Here is a 19376-nt window from a genome sequence, read left to right as displayed (position 1 = left end):
CAATTATAGAAATGAGATTTATTTTTAAAAAATATGTTAAACCAAAGAGAAAAATAATACTCAAAGCAAGTGGTAATTTATTTTAAAAATTATTTATTTGGTATTTTTATTTTCTCCAATTATATGTAAAACAAAATTTAACATTAATTAAAAACTAACATTAATTTAATTTAATTAATTAACATTAATTAAAAATCAAAATTCTCCTCCTCCCCTTTCACTGAAAAGGCAAGCAATTGATACAGGTTATATATGTGCAGAATGTTTAAAAAAGTATGCTTCGATCTGCATTCAGACTCCACCTGGGGATAGAGAGCATTTTTCATAAGTCCTTCATAATTGTCTGGCATCATTGTATTGCTGAGAATAGCTAAGTCATTTACAGTTGATCATCATCCATTTTGGCAATTCATTTTAAAAAAAAATGTTGAAATAATGATCTAGCACTAGTAGGAAAAACAGGCATTTTGATAATAGGTAATACTATGTTCCTAAAGAACAATTTTTGGAATACTGTGTCATATTTACAAATGTGTAATTTAATCATTAGAGTTTGCTTCTGTGTGAGTAAAATGAGGAATTAGTACTAACTATAAACTGTTAAACAGTTTATAAATACTTGTGGATCAATAGAATTCAAACATCCCTTAAAATTTTCATTTTTTTCTTCCTCTACAACAGTTCATTTCCCTCAGTATATTCCAATAAAAGTTTGAGAGCAGAAGTATTCTGTTGATTTTTAAATGAGCCATCATTATGGGTTTTATTAACACTTCAATTTTTGCCAATGAATGCTTCCTATGATCATGTGTTTTGTCTTTTTTCAACCTTGTGATTTTAGATACAAAGATTTCTCCTACTTTTCAAGACTTTCTTTTTTAGCATTAAAACACTTAAATTTATGATATCTTTGTATCAGATTTTATCTGATGAGATTTTTTTAGAAATCCCAACAGAATGCAATAAATTATATAAATCATAAGATTAAAAGATAAAATGGCACACCAACAAATTCAAGGTTGGTGTTCATTCTATTTTTGATCACTTGATACGTATATACTATATCATATTTCTTATATTTTAGGTTAGGAATTTTTAAAATCTCAGAAAATTATTTTTTGTTTTCTACAAACCAGTATTAGTATTGATTTTAACTAGTTTCTAAGTAATAATAGTAATATAAAAGTACATAACAACACAATAACTCTTCTTATAGCAAGGAAGTCTCTTTCCTAATTCTTCTCCAGTGCCTACTCAGTATACAATGTGTGTCATATTGTAGAAAGTAATGCTGTTTGTTGGTGTTCACACAAGGCACTATACATGCTTATGTAATATGTCAATTCACACCCCTGAGGTCAAGAAATATGTGGTAAAGTCATCTTAAATACATACAAATCTTTATGATTGAAACCAAGATATTTGAGATTATGAACCCATTTCCAGCCCCAGATCAACTTGAAACTTTTCTTCTATCAATCAATCAACAAGCATTTGAATTAAAGTGGTTTTTTTTTGTTTGTTTTTTGGTGGGGTGAGATTCCTTTGAATCATCACACTTCATTTTAAGGCAGTTGTCTGCCTCCTAATTATCAGGAGAACAACTGCTTTATTTCTTTTGTTTCTGGTTGTGGTTGAGAATACATACTCTTTTTAGGAGCCATTTTTCAAAATGTTATTTTACTTTATGTTACATTTTTTAAAAACCTGAAACTATTTAAAATTTTACTCTAGCCTATGTGGAAAAGTTGTCACTAGAAAAATATTTGAATCATTGAAAATTATACCAACATCTTTTTTTTTTGAAATTTAATATAGTTTGTTTTTCCCCAATTACATCTTAAAACAATTTCTTAACATTTGCTTTTTAAAATTTTTGAGTTCCAATTCTATCACTCCTTTCTTCCCTGCCCTCCCCCCTTCCTAGAAAGTAATCAATCAAATCTAGGTTATACATATGCAATCATGTAAAAGATTTCCATATCAATCATTTTGTATAAGAAGACTCAAATAAAAGAAAAAGTGAAAGAAAGAAAATGAAAAATAGCATGCTTCAGTCTGCATTCAGGCAGTATCAGTTCTTTCTCTGGAGGTGGATAGCATGCTTCATCATTACTCCTTTGGGATTTTCTTGGATCATTATATTGCTGAGAAAAACTACCAACTTCTATCTTTTAAAAAAGGCATGACTTCAGGATCTAATAAAAACTATTCATTGTACCTTAGTGGTAGATCTTCATATGCACATTACTTATTCTACAATAGTAATGATTTCATGGAGTTCCACTGAATAATTTAGAATCATGAACCATTTATAAATTATCTAATCCAATGAACAATTAAAGAGGTTTTAGCCTAGAGAAGTGTTAGGATAACTACACAATGAGTTAAAGGCAGCTGGATATAGAATTGAGTACTAGTCAAATGTTCTTCCTCTAAACTAAGGTACACATAAAGACTTTAGTGCTTCAATGTCTAACTTCGTAACTTTAGACATTTTCAACGCAAGGTTTGTTAGCTATGCATTTAAAAAAATTCCAGGCCTATAGTTTTATCATTATAGAAAACTGTTGTGAAAACAACCTCCATTGTTGTCTCAGTCATGGAGAGGTTAAGTGCCTTGCCACAGTCAAACAGATAGTATATGTCAGATGCAGAATTTGACCCCGGGTCTTCCTGAATCCAAAATCAGCTTTCTTTTAATTATGTAAACTTTTCTCGCCAATTGGTTCAAAGAGCTTTGATCTTAAGTAAAGGCAATGAAGTTATTACACATGATTTCCATAAATATATACTCACACAACTTTCAGCTCCCATAAAAAATAATAAAATGACTCCTAAACCTCAGTTTTGGTTTAGCACTGTCAATAGGGTGTGATTACAACATTCTTTTGGGGAAGCAGGGTGAAGGTGGAAGGGAAATCCTTTCCTAACTTGACATTTCATTTATCCTTTTGCAATATTATCAAGGGACAAACCAAAATATTTCATTGTAAATCTGGTGACAAGCATAGCAAGGCAGTCTAGAATTAATTTCTTAAGTTTAAGTATCAGCAAAATGCAGATAATCCCCCCAAATTAAAATATACTTCCAAAAACAAAGTTTTAGACTGAGCTTTTGTATTTAAAATCACTTTTAAGTCCTATTTTTTTGAAGTGTGACATAATCTTGAATATCAGTTTATATATAAGAAGTAATAATTGAACAATTTAAGTAAGGGCCTTGACTTGGTATGTATTCTGAAGTGTTCAAGGAAATTATAGTTGTATGACTTTTTGCTATATTAATAGCTAACATCTACTTGGCAATTTTAGGTTTGCAAAGAACTTTACATTTGTTCTTCACAAAATCCCTATGAAATAAGGTTATATTTTCTATATGAGGAAATTGAGGCTTAGAGTGGTTAAGTGACTTAGCTAGGATCACAAAACGAGTGAATATTTGAATTGGGATTCAAATTCAGGACTTCCTGACTCCAAGTCCAGCACTCCACCCACCTCACTACCCCAATTGCCTCTATTTGCTACTCTACAATAAAAATGACTGTACAGGAGAAAAAGAAAATGTATGCTTAAATCATTTCTAGAAGTCCACTTAAAATTAATTTATGGCTTTTTACATTGACTTTAGAGAGGTAGTCTAGCATAATGGATAAAGAACTTGCTTCATAGCTAGAAAGATCTGGGTTCAAGTCTTATTTGTGATATGTATAGGCTTTGTGACTCTGGGCAAGCTGCTTAAGCTTGTAGTGCTTGCTCAAGGCAAGTCTCTAAGACTATAACTTGAAGAGAAGGTGCTACTAGCCTTCATGGTAATTCTTCACCTGGATTTTTTTTTGTAATCAACAAAAATCACAGGAATATCCAGGTCCTTACACTGATTCTTAGGAAAACTAATATTTAATCTTGAATAACAGAAAGGTCTCCAAGAAAGATCTTTCAAAAATAATTCTATGTTGAATGTATAACTTATAATTCAGAAGGTTTTTAGAAGGCATTTTCCTTGTATCAAATAATCTTTTTTGTAGGCCTAGAGTTATTTCAGTCAGAAAAAATATCATTATCTCTATTATGTAGGAAATAAAGGAGTAAAATTGAGTGTGATTGCTTTAAGGTAGCAAGTTTATATTTTTATTTGACTTATGGGTTGTGCCAAGGTTCCCAAAGTCTACATTTTCAAATGCATGTGATGGTATTTTAGTTTTAAACTCAAGTTACAGAGGAGGAAAGCTTTGTTTAGATATTGCATCACTATATCTTTTTATTATTTTATATAATTGGTAGAAAAAGTTACTTTAAATTTAGATGTTGTGAGATATTGATACTTTTATGGGAGTTGCTGAAGTAGGAAATACCCAAAACTAAGAGATGTTAAAGCAAATTAAAATATATGTTGTGGAAATATTTGGATTTAGGAAGTGCTAGTTGAAACAGAGTTATAATGTTATTTAACTATAAGCAATAAAATGAGCATAGTTTGAAACTAAATCTTTAAAAGCAATTGACTATGGCAATTGATGTTTTATATACAATTTATAGCTGAACAAAAGTGAACCTATTTTATAGTTGAACAAAAGTGACACAATGGCCTTTTTGTTTTGTTCAAGTCAAGACAACAATCACTATTTGAGGGGGCAGCTAGGTGGCACAGTGGATAAAGCACCAGCCCTGGATTCAGGGGGACCTGAGTTCAAATCCAGCCTCAGACACTTGACACTAGCTGTGTGACCCTGGGCAAGTCACTCAACCCCAATTGCCTCACCAAAACAAAACAAACAAACAAAAAAACAATCCTTGTTTGAGATTTCTAGGTAGTGAGAAGAATTATGATAAGATGCAAGGGTTTTCTGGTAAATGTTTAACAGGTCTCCAAAAAGAAGTATGCACAACTTTTTTTTTTTTTTGTGAGGCAATTGGGGTTAAGTGACTTGCCCAGGGTCACACAGCTAGTAAGTGTCAAGTGTCTGAGGCTGGATTTGAACTCAGATCCTCCTGAATCCAGGGTCCAGTGCCTTATCTACCGCACCACCTAGCTGCCCCAACATATTTTAAAGTATAATCTTGTTAAGGGCTAAAATTCTAGCTAAACTGTCTAAAATATCTAATGAGTGGTCACCAATAAATTATAAGCTTTAGCAAGAGTTAGATTTTTAAGCATTTATTAAGGAGAATAAGAATTTGATAAAGAGAGAGAGAAAGGCCTACATTCATCTATCTATTAAAAGGAGAGCACACTTCTAGCTCCCTTCTCTGCCGGAGTCCTCAGGAAAGAGCCCCAGTCCGAGCGCCAGTCTCTTCCTTCTTCCTCCCACTACCTAGCGTCACTTCCTGATGCCAAAGAAAAGACTCCTGGTCTTGCCCTCAAAGACCTTCGCTTCATGGGCAGAACTCTTCTACAGTAAGTCTCCAGCAGGTGGCGTCATTCCAATCATTACAATCTGTATTATTAATACAATTTCAATATGAATTATTAATTATTTTCTCCACTTTAAGTCTAGACAATCAACAAAAAAATTGTCTTGATTCATAGTATTTGTTGATTTCTGAGGTGTAAAATACTCACACTGAAATTTAACTATTGGCTTTCAGAAGCTGACAAGCTGGGTCTAGCCCACCCCGATATGATATTATCTAGCTCTCAACAATAGAATAAACTGTGCTAAAACCTAGCAAATAGAAAAGCATTGTTCCTCTTTATAGAAAGAAATTGGATATTAAGTATAGGCAATCAATTACAAAAAACTAACATATACATGAATATAAAATTATTGCTTATTCTAAGAAGATGTTAGTATTTTAAAATATGTATACTTCAAAAGATCCATGATCCCGTACAATTCATCCTTGCCTTCCCATTTTGTATGATTTTTATCCATGTTCTCTCATGTACCATGCTAAGGACTTTTCACTTTCCTCAAAACAACCCTGTGATATAGATGCTATTACCATCCTTATTTTGTAGTTGAGGAAAATGAAGCAAATTAAGTGACCTGTCCAGGGTCACACAGCTAGTAAGTGTCTGAGGCCACTCCAGACCCAGTTTATTGCCTTGCTCATGTTCACACAGGGATTTAGCATGAAAGGCTAGATTTGAACTCAAACTTTTCTGACAAAAAGGTCTAACACTATACTATTGTTATTTAAGATGTTTTTGCTATTGCTTATGGTAAACTGTATTAGTATGTAAATTTTCTGGCAAATGACAAATTTAATCATTATATGTAGATATGCAAAGGAATACATTTTTATAAAAACGCATAGGTGCAAAGGAATAGAGTGCATCTTTTAAAACTTTTAGAAAGCCTTGGCCTTTCCATCTGGGTGGGATGGGAAGTACACCCACTGACCCCTGTAATAGAGACTCGAGGAGAAAGGAGGCCGAAGCATTCATTTTATTTCTTTCAAAAGAAAGGTGTACCACACTCACTGGGACAACCAGGAGGTGTGACACACCGGGATTAGAAATCAAGCAGTTTTTATACTTTTTACAGACATCTAATTTGAGCAAAATGCGGTAATTGGGTTCAGCAATAAATCATTCTCCTGGAATGTTCAGTGATTACTTATTTTGCAACATTTTCAGTTTCTGCAACAACTTTATCATGTCTACGTAATGTCTCAGTGCAGACTCTTTGAAACAATTTTTAAGTTGATATGCCTATATTTAGAAAGGGGGAGATAGTAGCTTCCCATTATTGCCTCTCTCTAGAAAAAAAATAGAGGGAGAGAAATAGGGGGCTGTAAAGGGCTTTAAGACTTTGAGATCAGATCACTAGGCCGAAGCGGGGGGCACTTTCCATCTCAGTGGAGGGTCATATCCATATGTCCCTCTCACATCCAACCACTGGGAACGAACAGATGCTTTTTACATGAAGTTTTAGTGTTAGAGGTGTGAAATTTAAAGTTATATGGGGTTGCCCTATTTCTGTCCCAAGTTTTAGAGAAAATTAGCTGGGGTTTCTAAGTTATTGTTACTTATAAATTAGAGGCTATAGCACTAGTTTTGGGCATTAAGCATTTATTAAAGCATATTAAATATTATATATTAAACAGAGAGCACATGGCTCTGAAAGTTCAGAAGCCCTACATACCTAGGATAGAAGAGAGAGAGAGAGAGAGAGAGAGAGAGAGAGAGAGAGAGAGAGAGAGAGAGAGAGAGCAAGGCACCACTGCCTCCTCAGAGTCTCAGGTTTGGAGAGCCTGTGAGAGCGTGTGTGGAAGCTTCCTGCCCGTCAGAGGAGAGGCATCCCTTCCACACTGCTCAAAGCTAATTGGCTAGCATCATTCAAATCTATTGGTTTACTGGACTAGAGGATGGTCCATGAGCACTATATGCTGATGTCAGAGTATGGAGCCCTCTGAGGGGAAAAAGCCTTCAGGTAGGTGTGGTTTTTAGTGAGGTAACTTCTATTGTCTGTATTCACAGTCCAAAGTCCAACTACATTTTCTTTGAAATTCTCCTGACTCTAGGTTGGCCTTAGGAAAGGTCTGGCCAGGCTCTCTGGGTCTCATAGAACCCTATTATTTTCTCACAGAGATATGGAAGAGAACATGATGAAGTGGTAGCATTGTTGATTTTGGAGTCAAATTCAATTATATCTGAGTGACATTTTATAAATTTCTTAACCTCCTTAGCCTTCAGGTATAAATAACAGTGTTGGGCTAGATGACTTCTAAGGTCCCTTCCAAGTCTCCATCTATGGCCTAAGAGTTGTTTGTGACTAATTCTAAGTTATTATCCATCAGATATGAGGATCTTACCAGACTTGGCTATCTGGGAGGTGAGACTATGAGGGAATTGGATGTCTGAAGAGTGTTGGAAGAGTTAGCAGAGCAATTTGTCTTCAGATGACCCAGAATAAGGAAGTGTGGAAAACAAATATCTATTTTGTCTAGGCCCAGTCTTATTGTTAAAGGTGGGACAAATCATATTTGAAATTGTTAGTAGTACAATAATAAATAAATCTGATAATAGCTCATGTAAAATCCTTTTAGTTAATGAAGAAAAAAACCCAGTGTTACTTTCATTACTAAATACCAATACTTGGTCTTCTATCTCTATCCCCTTATGACCTTCATTATTCTCTCTTGTGTATTTTTTTAAAAATTCCACTAACACCTTTTTAAAAATTTCTTTTATTTTGGCATCACTATCACCATCCTGGCTTCTTTCACCCATAATACAACTCTTTGCTCACCCTCCAAAAAAAGTATAATCAAGATAAACAAATCCAAACATTGGCCACATCTGAAAGTGTTTATTTCACTATATACTTAATTCTGATCCTAATGAAAACAACCCAAGACCTTGAGCCCACTAGCCCTGGGAGTAGCAGTGTTCCCCAGATGACTGACCCTGCTTCTATCCTAGAAGCCATCATTAAAAAGAGCAATCACCATGGAAAATGAACCTGCCACCTTCACCCTTACCCAGCACCAACTGCTGATCGACTTCCATTTTCATAGAGCTATTAATTCCCAAGATTCTTCAGAAGAGTACCATCCTCTGAGCTTTCCTGTTTCCAGGTGGTAGAGTGATGTGGCAGCAATCAGTCTGGTGCTGGTTACCTGACTCTGGGAACACTTAAAGCTTGCTGGTTCTAATTCTGGGCTGTCCCTGAGATCTTGGAACAACATAATACTTGATACCCCAACAAAGCAGCAATGGGACTATACCAGATCTTCTCTCCAGAAGTGCACAAGATCCAGTATCAGCATAAAACTTAATGTCAGGAAGTAGACTGGAAGAATGAGAAAATAAAAAAAGTAACCCCTCCATAAAAAGCTAGTGTGGTGAACAAGGATGCTCAAGAAAAGAACTCAGAAGAAGAAAGTGATTACAGTGTATCTATAAGCAAAACCTGAAAGAAAAATTTTTTTTAGCAGAAGTTCAATTAGAATTACTGGAAGAGATGAAGTAAGAGTTATAAAAAAAGTTTTAACAGTTTAAATAATTAAAAATGAGAGCACTATAGGGAAGAAAGGAAAATAAATCATTATGGAAAAAATGAATCATAAATAGAATAAACAGATTGGCACAAGAAATACAAAACCAAGCAACAAATTCCCAGAAAATCAGAATGAACCAAATAGAACTCAATGACTCCATGAAATCACAATAAATGTAAAAACAAAGTCAAAATTCTAAATAAAAATAGAAAAGATGTGCAACATCTTATGGCAGAAACAACTGATTTGGAAAAGAGATTGAGGAGAAAACATTTAATAATCACTGGACTTAGATATAGGACAAATAGCCATTCCCTAATAGTTTAAAGGTCAAAGTATATGAACAATCAACTCCCCAAAAAACTTCAGAGTATTCACGGTCATGTGAAAAAACGCCACAAATCACTAATAATAAGAGAAATGCAAATCAAAACAACTCTGAGTTTTCACTTCATATCCTGTAAATTGTCAAAAATGAAAAAAAATTGCAACAATCTACATTGGCAGGTTCACACAGCTAGTAAATGTTAATTGTCTGAGGTCAGATTTGAACTCAGGTCTTCCTGAATCCAGGGCGGATGCTTTATCCACTGTGCCACCTAGCTGCCCCAGGAGTTAATATTTAAATTAAAACTAATAGGTCACCCATCTTCTATTTTTAGCCAATGATGTAATTCCCCACCCCCCTTCTGTTTAGGTGTTATCAGTTGACTATAAGTAGTCAACCAATAAGGATTTATTAAGCACCTACTGTGTGCCAGGCACTGCGCTAAGAGCTGGAATATACAAATAAAGACAAAAGACAGTCTCTGTTCTCAAGGAGCTCACAGTGTAATGGGGGAGACAATATATAAACAAGTATGTCCAAATAAATAATATACAGGATAAATAGGAAATATCAGCAAAGAGAAGGCACTAATATTAAAAGGGATTGGGAAAAGTTTCCTCTAGAAGGTTGTCATCCAAAATGTCACTGATGAGAAAGTTAAAATAGAAATAGAAAATTTAATGCTTAAATTACATTTGCAGTAACAAATACATAGTATTATGTCAGTGTGGTATAATGGAGAAGAGACCAACCTTAAAATCAAGAAGTCCTCAGTTCAAGTTCTGACTGTAAATCACATAGATATAATCCTAGAAAAGCCACTTAAATTGTCAGTGCTCCAGGAAATACTCTAAGGCTGCAAGTTAAAAGAAGAATATAAGGCATGGGCAGGAGTGGGAGGCAGTGTGGTGAGGGGCATAACAATTAAAGCTTAAGTCCTATATAGTTGCATGAAGCACAAAATAATTAAATAACTAGTCCAAGATCATCCTTTTAATAAATACCAGGGTTTAATTTTGAACCCATTCTTTCTAAATCTAAGCCCAATGCTCTAGCAACTGCGTCTCTCCCCGCCCCCTCCCCCCCCCCGCCCCGCCTTTAGTTTTAAGTTGTGTTTGGGGAATGTATATAGTTTCTTATGGTCTCACTTCTGATAGAAAAATTCAACTTTGTAACTGAAAATTCCCATACTTGTTAGTCAGTATGATTTTGATGCTTTTGTAGAAAATAATGAGCTAAGTTATTACAGTTTGATCTATAGCTTCTTGTATATAAAATATATCTAAAATTTTATTGGTGAAAGAGAAATGAATAAAAATTCTAATTTTATGCACATAAGGGTATGAATTTTTTTTAAAAGTCTGAAAACCTCGTATGTTAGGTCCAAGGTCACATGAAAAATAGTCTCAATAGAAAGTGTTATTGCAGCATGAAATTAAAATAAATAAACAACTAAATACCACAAAATTTATTACACAGTTTCAGAATGTCAGAATCCATAGAATAGAGTCCTTTTCCCTTTTATTTTAAGAAATACTGAAACCCATAGGAAAATCTCACTGCAAAGTAGCTCATTTAGATTTTGTAGTATTTTGGAGTATGTAATATGTAGAAATAAGGCTTAATTGTTTTAAATTTGACTTCCAAGAAACTCATTAGAATTTCATTTCCACCCAAAGTAAACCTTTTATTAAAGGTTAACACCTATTACATTTTCTTAGGTAACTAGTTTATTTTAAACCTTATTGGTCCACCCTTAAAGGTTTTTTCCCTGTTATTATATGCACATCTTAGCAGACTTTGCACTTCTGGTACTAGTTAGTGAAAAGCAGTGAAAACCATGTTAAACCAAAATGTGTGTGCTTTTCTTTCAGTGTCAATTGCAGTGGTGCAGCTTATCCATTGCTATAATTAACTCAAAATTAAGGAAGATGAAGATATTTAACTTGTCAAGTTTTTTTTCTCCAGTTGAATGTAGTCACCAGTCCTTAATTACAGCATAATCTGCAACAACTATTTGTCTGCTTTGACATTTAGGAGACATTTTTAAAAGGGAGAAATGACACTTTGTACAGTTTGTGTGCTTTCAAATTTTGGTCAAATATTTCATTTTATATAGCTTACATGCATGTTGTTTCATACTATGGGGAAAATCAATAAGTGAAATTCAGTTTTTCTGCAAGCAAAATTCCATTTTAAGATTTATTAATGTGTACTAGCTTCTGCATTCTGTGTTTAGTCATTCCAGATTCCCATTAGGAATATAAATTCATTTTATATACTGTTATATTTAAGAAGTCTGAACAACATTAGGACTTCTTAAATAATTTACTTGAGGCTATGTTCAGTGGATTGCTTAAATATAAGAATGTGTAAAGGAAACAATCTAAGCACAGAATAAATCTGAAAGCATGGTGAGGTTAGCCAAATGTGTTTAAAATCTTTGAAGAAGAAACATCTCATTTCTGGCAATCAAAGCCAATGGTGATGTAGCTATTCAAACTGTCCATTTGTTTACATGAATATGTTTTTAAATTTGTTACATAATAAGTAATACACTTTGAGACACAAAGGGTCTGAGGAATAAAACACATGGTAGTAGACTTAGAAGGGTAATTCTCAATCACAGATCAAATAAAGTGAAAGAGAAATTGGACTGGCCAACTTGATTTTGTCCTGTACTAGAAATTCTGTTTATAGTTGAATAGGGCAAGAAATGATCAGCCATGTTCTTGTCAAGTTCTCAGTCTTTGTGGTTGGGGATGGGGTGGAGCAAATGACTAAAATGTCATTCATCATTTTATTGGCCTTTACTAATATATAAAGAACTGTGGAGCTTAATGTCTTACATTACACTGAACAACTTGTTATAGAAATAAGAATACATGGGTGGATTCAACGAAACTGAAAGTGATACCCACAATAGTTACTTTCATAGTAACCAGACTATTGCTCAATATTTTCCTTTAAAAATGATTTAAACCTTCCATTTTTGTCATATTCAGATCAATAGCAGGCTGGTTCTTGTTTGTCACAGATTAAGAAACTCGAAAGAAAGAAGTTTTTATCATGTACAATTATGAAAATGAATATACCAATATTCAGTGCCTAAAGTAAAGGTCAACACACTTAATGAAAATCATTCTGGAGAGCCAAAAGGAATGACATACATATATCTTTAATCTTTCCTTTCTGCTCCCTAGTTCCCCTTTTTTTTCATGAAAACATATGTCCAGGATTGGTAGCAGACTATGAGTGTTTTCTCTAGTCACATGCTTCTTGCATACCTTTAGCTTATTTACATGGGGAAAAAATAGAGAAAACTCAAAGGCTAGAGAGGAAGAAAGGATTTTTCATAAATTGAAGTAAGACCTGAAGTAGATGCTGTAAGGCAAATGGAAGTATTATAGGACTAATGATTTTGAAAAATCATTTGTAACGCTACACATACTTTGGTACACTAAGGATATGTGAGCTTGATCAAACTCATCAATGCCTTCATTGGTGTATATTGTGACCCATACATGCAAACCTTGTTATATCCTGATGAAAATACTATGACCATATATCATTGGGTTGGTTTTTTGTTTGCTTGTTTTTAGTATTCTGAGGGGAAATGCATTGTTCTTATTGTTCATGTATTAGAACTTGCCATTTGACAAGTTTTCAAAATTATTTCTATAAACTATGATATAATACAATAACATCTATGAAATAATGCGTAAAAAGAGTCCATTTCCTTGTAAGTTACAGAAATGACCCTTGAATTTCCTAAGAATTTGCAATAGAATGATATTGTTTTTTATAATAATAATAATAATATATGTGTGTATATATTTATATAAAATATGTAGTGCTTGCTATGTGTCAGGCACCATGCTGAATGCTTTACAGTTAATATCTCATTCAATCCTTACAACATTTGAGAGGCAGGTGCATATTATCTCCATTTTATAAATGAGGAAACTGAGGCACAGAGAGGTTAAATTGCTTTTCCAGGGTCACTTAACTAGTAAATATCTGAAGCTGCATTTAAACTCAGCCTAGGTCTTTCTGACTCCTGGTCTGGTGCTCTACCCATAGGGTGGAATAAAAAAAAGTATATGGAATAAGAATTAGTACCCTACATTGTGTTGAGAGAGAAGAAACAGAAATGGAATTTAGAATTAGTTACATTGGAGGAGGCAAAAAGTGAAAGAGAGAATACTGTTTCATGTGTCCTATTAATATAACATAAAAAGAATCAAATAATCAAAATAATATTTTTATACTTTAAGACTATTGCTATATTTTATATACTAACAAAGAATACAATATTGATTTATAATACCTTCTCCAAGAGGAACCAGAACAATTTCATTTGAGCACTTTTTAGAGGGAGGGGAAATGTGCCTTGAGGAAAAAGCTTTGAATTGTAGATTTAAGAATTTTTGTTGTTTGTGAATTGGTACAATATGTTCTTCTGGGTACCTGACAGAATATTTTTTATCTTATACTTTATTTCTTGCACTCCAAACTATTGGTTTCCTAAATAGAGAGTAATGCATATATTTACATATCCAAAGTACATAAGTGGTTACTTTAAGTGCTTAACCTTTTTTTTTTAAGTTACCTTTTTTTGTAATCCTTTGGCAGTCTTGTGAAGTATTTTTCAGAATAGTGGCTTTAAATGCACAAAGTAAAATATATATGGTTACAAAGAAAATCGACATTGAAATAAATATAGATATTAAAAAAGGTAATGGATGCCAAGTTAAGACTTTTTAGTGAACTTTTAAGTACAGTCTTAAGAGAATAACTTCAAGAATTCTTAAGTAGGGGCAGCTAGGTTGGCACAGTGGATAAAGCACTGGCCCTGGATTCAGGAGGACCTGAGTTCAAATCCAGATTCAGACACTTGACATTTACTAGCTGTGTGACCCTGGGCAAGTCACTTAACCCTCATTGCCCTGCAAAAACAAACAAACAAAAAAACCGAAAAAAGAATTCTTAAGTAAATCCTATGTTGTTAAACGGTTTGGACCAATTGTACAATTTATTTACTCCTCTTTTATTTTGTGGGAAGCATGTTTAATTTTGCCTTATATGTTCCCAACTCACCACTGGTGCACAAAACACGTTAAGAAATAGTGTTAGTATGCCATAGTAATCCATCTACATTCTGGTAGAGAAATCCTCAGGAGTTATCTCAGGTATAGAGATTGAATAATTTGCCCAGGATTGCACAGTATCAGGCAATTAAGTGGTTGGTGTTGTGGAAAGAGTGTTAAATCTGGAGTCAGGAAGTCCTAAGTTATCCATCTTCCAACATAGTAGCTGTGGAACTCTGGGCAAGGCACTTAACATCTATTGGTTTCAATTTCCTCAGTTGTAAAATGGGGATAATAATAGCACCTACCTCATAGAGTTGTAAGAATCAGATCTTTGTAAAGTATTTAGCACAATGGGTGGCACATAGTAGGCACTATACATGTGTCAGCTATTATTATTTTTAATAAGATCTACTTTCCAGAGTTGTTGTGAAGATAAAATATAAAGTGTTTTGCAAACTTTAAAGTGTTATATAAATGCTAGCTATTATGATAAGAAACTGGATTAAAACTCTGTTCTTCTGGACTACAAACTCTTTAATCTATCTACTACACCATATTGAATACCTGATTTGAAAAAATTCTGACCATTTCCTTATGATCTATCATGAATCAACCATAATCCACAAATGTGTAAAGGAATGAAGAAATATCAAAGTGAATTATTATACAATAGAATAACTATGTTTTTTTTCAGAAATGGTAGCAATAACAATTAATAAGAGAAAAAAATTAAGGGCATAAAGAGGAGATAATAATAATGAAGGACAAAGAAGAGGAAAAAATTATTCCTATTTGTTGGTGGTTTGATAACATACTTAGAATATCCTAGGGAACAAGCAAAGAAAATAATTGAGACTTTGTTGGTCCTTTTTGCTGCTAGTTGTACCTTTCCCCCAAACTTTTATATTCTACATGTATAAAATATATACTAATGTATCTTGGACTGAAATCTGTTATCCCTACACATGTAAGGGATTCATTGGATTTTATTTTCTTCATTTTTAACTTTATGCCCTTTTATTGCATTAGTTTGGAACTCCATTTAGATGTCCCTTGCCTTAGCAAGAATTCATTTGGGAAATTTCAAGCATGCTATGTCACCTGATGTCAGGATCCAGATAAAATTTTTGTTTTAATTTCTAGTGCAATTGCCTTTGGGTTTATGGATCGCTAGAAAAATTGTATGCCCTTTGTGTGATAGGGACATGGAAACATTTTTTATTCATTTTCAAGTGGATTGCCTTATGTCCTGAGAGATTAATAGATTTTTTTCTTTTTACTCAGGATAGTTGGTTTATCACCTGAGGTAATTTATAGTGAGTCTCTGGTTCCTAATACCTGTATGGAAAAACTCCACATGTTCTGTAAACTCAGTTGGGATCAGAGTTTCTCTTAGAGGGAAAGTTGATTTTTTTCCCCCTTTACTTTTTTGTATTTCCCCATGTAGCTTATTATTTTGTTTTATTTCAATTCTCCCCCCTCTTTTCTAAATGTTTGGGTTGCAACAGGCTTTTAAGAAGCCTGCTGTCCAACTTTGTATTTGAGTGGTGATTGTACTCTCTAAAGTCTGTATTAGATCTGTGCCACCTGGAATTGTTTGGAATCTAATGCATGACACTTGAAAGGACCATGCTTGACTCTCCCCAGAATCCCAGAGAAGTTTCCTGAATTAGCGATATGGCCAAAAATGCGTAAAATGTACCATAGCCAATTTCCTGAGGACAGCAAATATTTCACCTTATCAAGGGTATAATAGGAGGCATCTGCAATACAGATGGTGGCCACCAACAGAAGGATAACAGGGTCAACTTGGCCATTTTACCAACAGTCAAATTTTAGGAGCAATTAGATGAATCCTTAGTGCCAAAGGGAAATTCTGATTAGACCTACAATATTGTCCTTATTGTTCTAACTTAAGTTAAAGAATCCTATTAACTGTTAAATGAAGTTGCGATTTTTTTCCATGGTTAGTGCCCTTTCTTTCCCTATGGGAATCAATGACCTGTTCCATATCAGATACAAATTTAAACTAAAATGATTAACTTTACCTAGAATCCTGGGGTAGGAATTTGATTTTGGTCTAATCACTAAATGTGAGAGATGGAAGCCTAATCCCTCTAATTAGAGGCAGATTTCCTAGGATTACAACTTGGAGAAGCTCCACATCTGGGTTCAGGGCAGGAAGGGGATACAGATACATGTACTCTGTACTCCAAACAACAAAACTTCTATGTGAGACTTTAATGTCTCTCCCATTAGAATGTAAGCTCCTTCATTACAAAGATTGTTTCACTTGTTTTGTTTCCACATTGCTTAGACAAGTATCTGTTATGAAATGATCACTAAATTAATGCTCCAGTTAAGTAGCTAGTTACAAAAATGCCCATTGATCTGGAGAATAGCTAAAAATTTTGTAGCACATGAATGCAATAGGAAGACTTATTTGAATTGATGCAAAACAGAAAGAAGAAAGAAGAAAACAATATTATGTAAAGATCCAACAATGTATATGGGAAAAATTACCAAGACTAGAATTGGGGTAAGGGAATTAAAGGGTCAGTCTGATGATATCACTTCCTGTTGACCTGAGTACAAAAAGAAAAATAGCCACGAGTAGTTCTAGGTGTGCTATTAAATGTTTGATAGATTAAGATAGGGACTTTAGACAAGAAAATTAGTTTTCCTTTTTTTAAAAAAATTTTTATTTTTTAAAGATCTGCCTGTGATTCATTTGTTTTTTAGTCATTTTTCAGTTATGTTCAACTCTTCATGACCCCATTTGGGGTTTTCTTGGCAACAATACTGGAGTGGGGTTTGACATTTCCTTCCTTCTCCAACTCATTTTACAGATGAAGAAACTGAGGCAAACAGGATTAAGTGACTTGCCCAGGGTTACACAGGTAGCAAGGATGGATTTGAACTCAGGAAGAAGAGTCTTCTTGACTCGAGGTCTGGCACTGAATCCACTCTGCCACCTAGCTACTGAAAGCCAGTCTTTCAAAATAAACTCTAGGTGTCCTCTATCTATGTCCTTGTTGAATATCCTTCTTCTGCTATGATTAAGTAAATATTTTAACTATTGAATGACCTATGAATGTCTCCTTTTGTTTTAGCATGAAAATTAAACTTACAGGAAACTGGCGTTAGTCAGACCCAGACCAGAACAAGTGCAAATCATGCAAGATTGGAATAGAATGCCATTTTTGATGTGACAGACAAGGAGTGGATAGTGAGGGAAGCCCAGATTGGCTTCTATGATTCTGGCAGTGCTTTTGGTGATACCTCTTTTTTTTTCAATGGGAAATTTATTTAAACAGGTGAATGCAACATGGGCCTTCTCATCTTTGCACTTAGAAGGATGTGTTGGGCCTCTTGGTAGGGAAGTGTGGCACCGCAGGACTCTGTGGGGCAGCGGAACTTGATTTTGGAGTTGTGGAACTGCTGGACTGCAGGCCGACGGCACTTGCTGGCAGGAATTTCTTCCACTTTCATAATCTAGATGGAGTGGGCCCTGGCACGGTGACGGGACCCCATATCTTGGGAGCATTGAGTGACAGAACCAGGAGTGGTCAAGTCCCTGTACTCCCTGTACATGTTGTGGGTCCCACTCTTGGAATTGTAGTGCAGTCAGATGCCAAAGTTTTTCACCCAAAGAGGGGTCTTTTCAAAGACCTGTCTGCAGTACACAATTTCTCCAGAAGACTTCTTCATCTTTTTCAGTTGGGAAGCAAAGTACCAGAATCAGGACTTTGCTACAACATGATTAGGAGCAAAGATCCGCATCCGATAAAGAGGTGGCACTGGACTCTTGGGAGTAGGCAGGCATTATACTCTCTCAGGGTGCCCAAGGCCTTCATGGTACTGCCGCCTCACTCCCTGCCAACCCGCAAAAAGATCCTAGTTACTTATTGTGAGGTACCTTTAAACAGTGGGAGAACAGAAAGTAAACTGCTTGTAGCCTTTCAGCAAGGGCAGACTTGATGCTTAAGGATACTCATGCTTTCAATTCTTAAGAACTCCTTGGAGATAATTTTAGTAAACAATCTTTTAGAACAACTGATTGTGTTGATTCTAGACCTTCTAGTCTGGTAATCTAAGCTTCCTCCAAAATGTTACCAGGAGATCTATTCTGAACTCAGTTTACCTTATGGGAAGGAATAAATTTGGAGGGACTGAAAATATTTTTATTCAGTATTAGAAAAGAGCAGATTCAGTAGAGTGAATTTCGAGCTGCCCTAGCTAGGCCTCCTTGCCTTTGTGTTCTTCATGGTCATCATTACTCATTTGCCTTAGAGGGGCCTCCTGAAAGAAAGCCCCTCAAAATTTTAAGGGATTCCTGTGTATGTGTGAATGGGAAATGAACTGTTTGGTTTTGAATGGCTTTTCTGAAATGACAATGCCGCTGCAGAAGTAGTCCTCAGTTCTATATATGGACACAGACAGCCAGTTGAGGGGTTGAAATGAAGGATACCAACAGTGAGAACATGCAAACCAAGGCAGATCACTGACATTTTAGGATTATATAAACTACTGTGCTGAAGCCCTATTTGAGCTTTGCTTATTTTTTTTTTTTTGGGTGAGGCAATTGGGGTTAAGTGACTTGCCCAGGGTCACACAGCTAGTAAGTGTAAAGTGTCTGAGATTGGGTTTGAACTCAGGTCCTGCTGAATCCAGGGCCAGTGCTCTATCCACTGCACCACCTAGCTGCCCCCATCTTTGCTTATTTTTAACTTGGCATTTGAAAGAATAATTGGAATTTTACCACATGGACTTTGTTGGTTTTTTTGGGTGCAAACCATTGTGGGAAGTACTCGAAAGGACAATGCTCAATTGTTCCCAGGACAATTAAACCCAGAGGATAATTGATGCTAATGACTTTTCTGAAATTGAGGAGATGGACAATTGTTTTCCAGTTAATTTGTGGAGAACAGCAACAATTTAAAGGTTCCACTCTTACCCCTGAACTGTGAACTTTGATTCTCTCTCTCTCTCTTTCTGGAACTTTG

The 19376-nt window shown here is 34.8% G+C and overlaps 1 protein-coding gene and 1 pseudogene across 1 annotated transcript in view; one reads left to right on the top strand and one right to left on the bottom strand.

Annotated features, from left to right (window-relative positions):
- ERG (ETS transcription factor ERG) overlaps nucleotides 1-19376 on the top strand; it is a 292844-nt gene that overhangs the window by 69279 nt on the left and 204189 nt on the right. The window lies entirely within an intron of this gene.
- Nucleotides 17721-18227, bottom strand: LOC122746940 (annotated as a pseudogene).

This window comes from Dromiciops gliroides, chromosome 3 (genome assembly GCF_019393635.1).
Source record: "Dromiciops gliroides isolate mDroGli1 chromosome 3, mDroGli1.pri, whole genome shotgun sequence".
Taxonomy (NCBI): Eukaryota; Metazoa; Chordata; class Mammalia; order Microbiotheria; family Microbiotheriidae; genus Dromiciops; species Dromiciops gliroides.
Note: the sequence above shows the minus strand (reverse complement) of the source record. Positions and strands in the feature narration are given on the sequence as shown.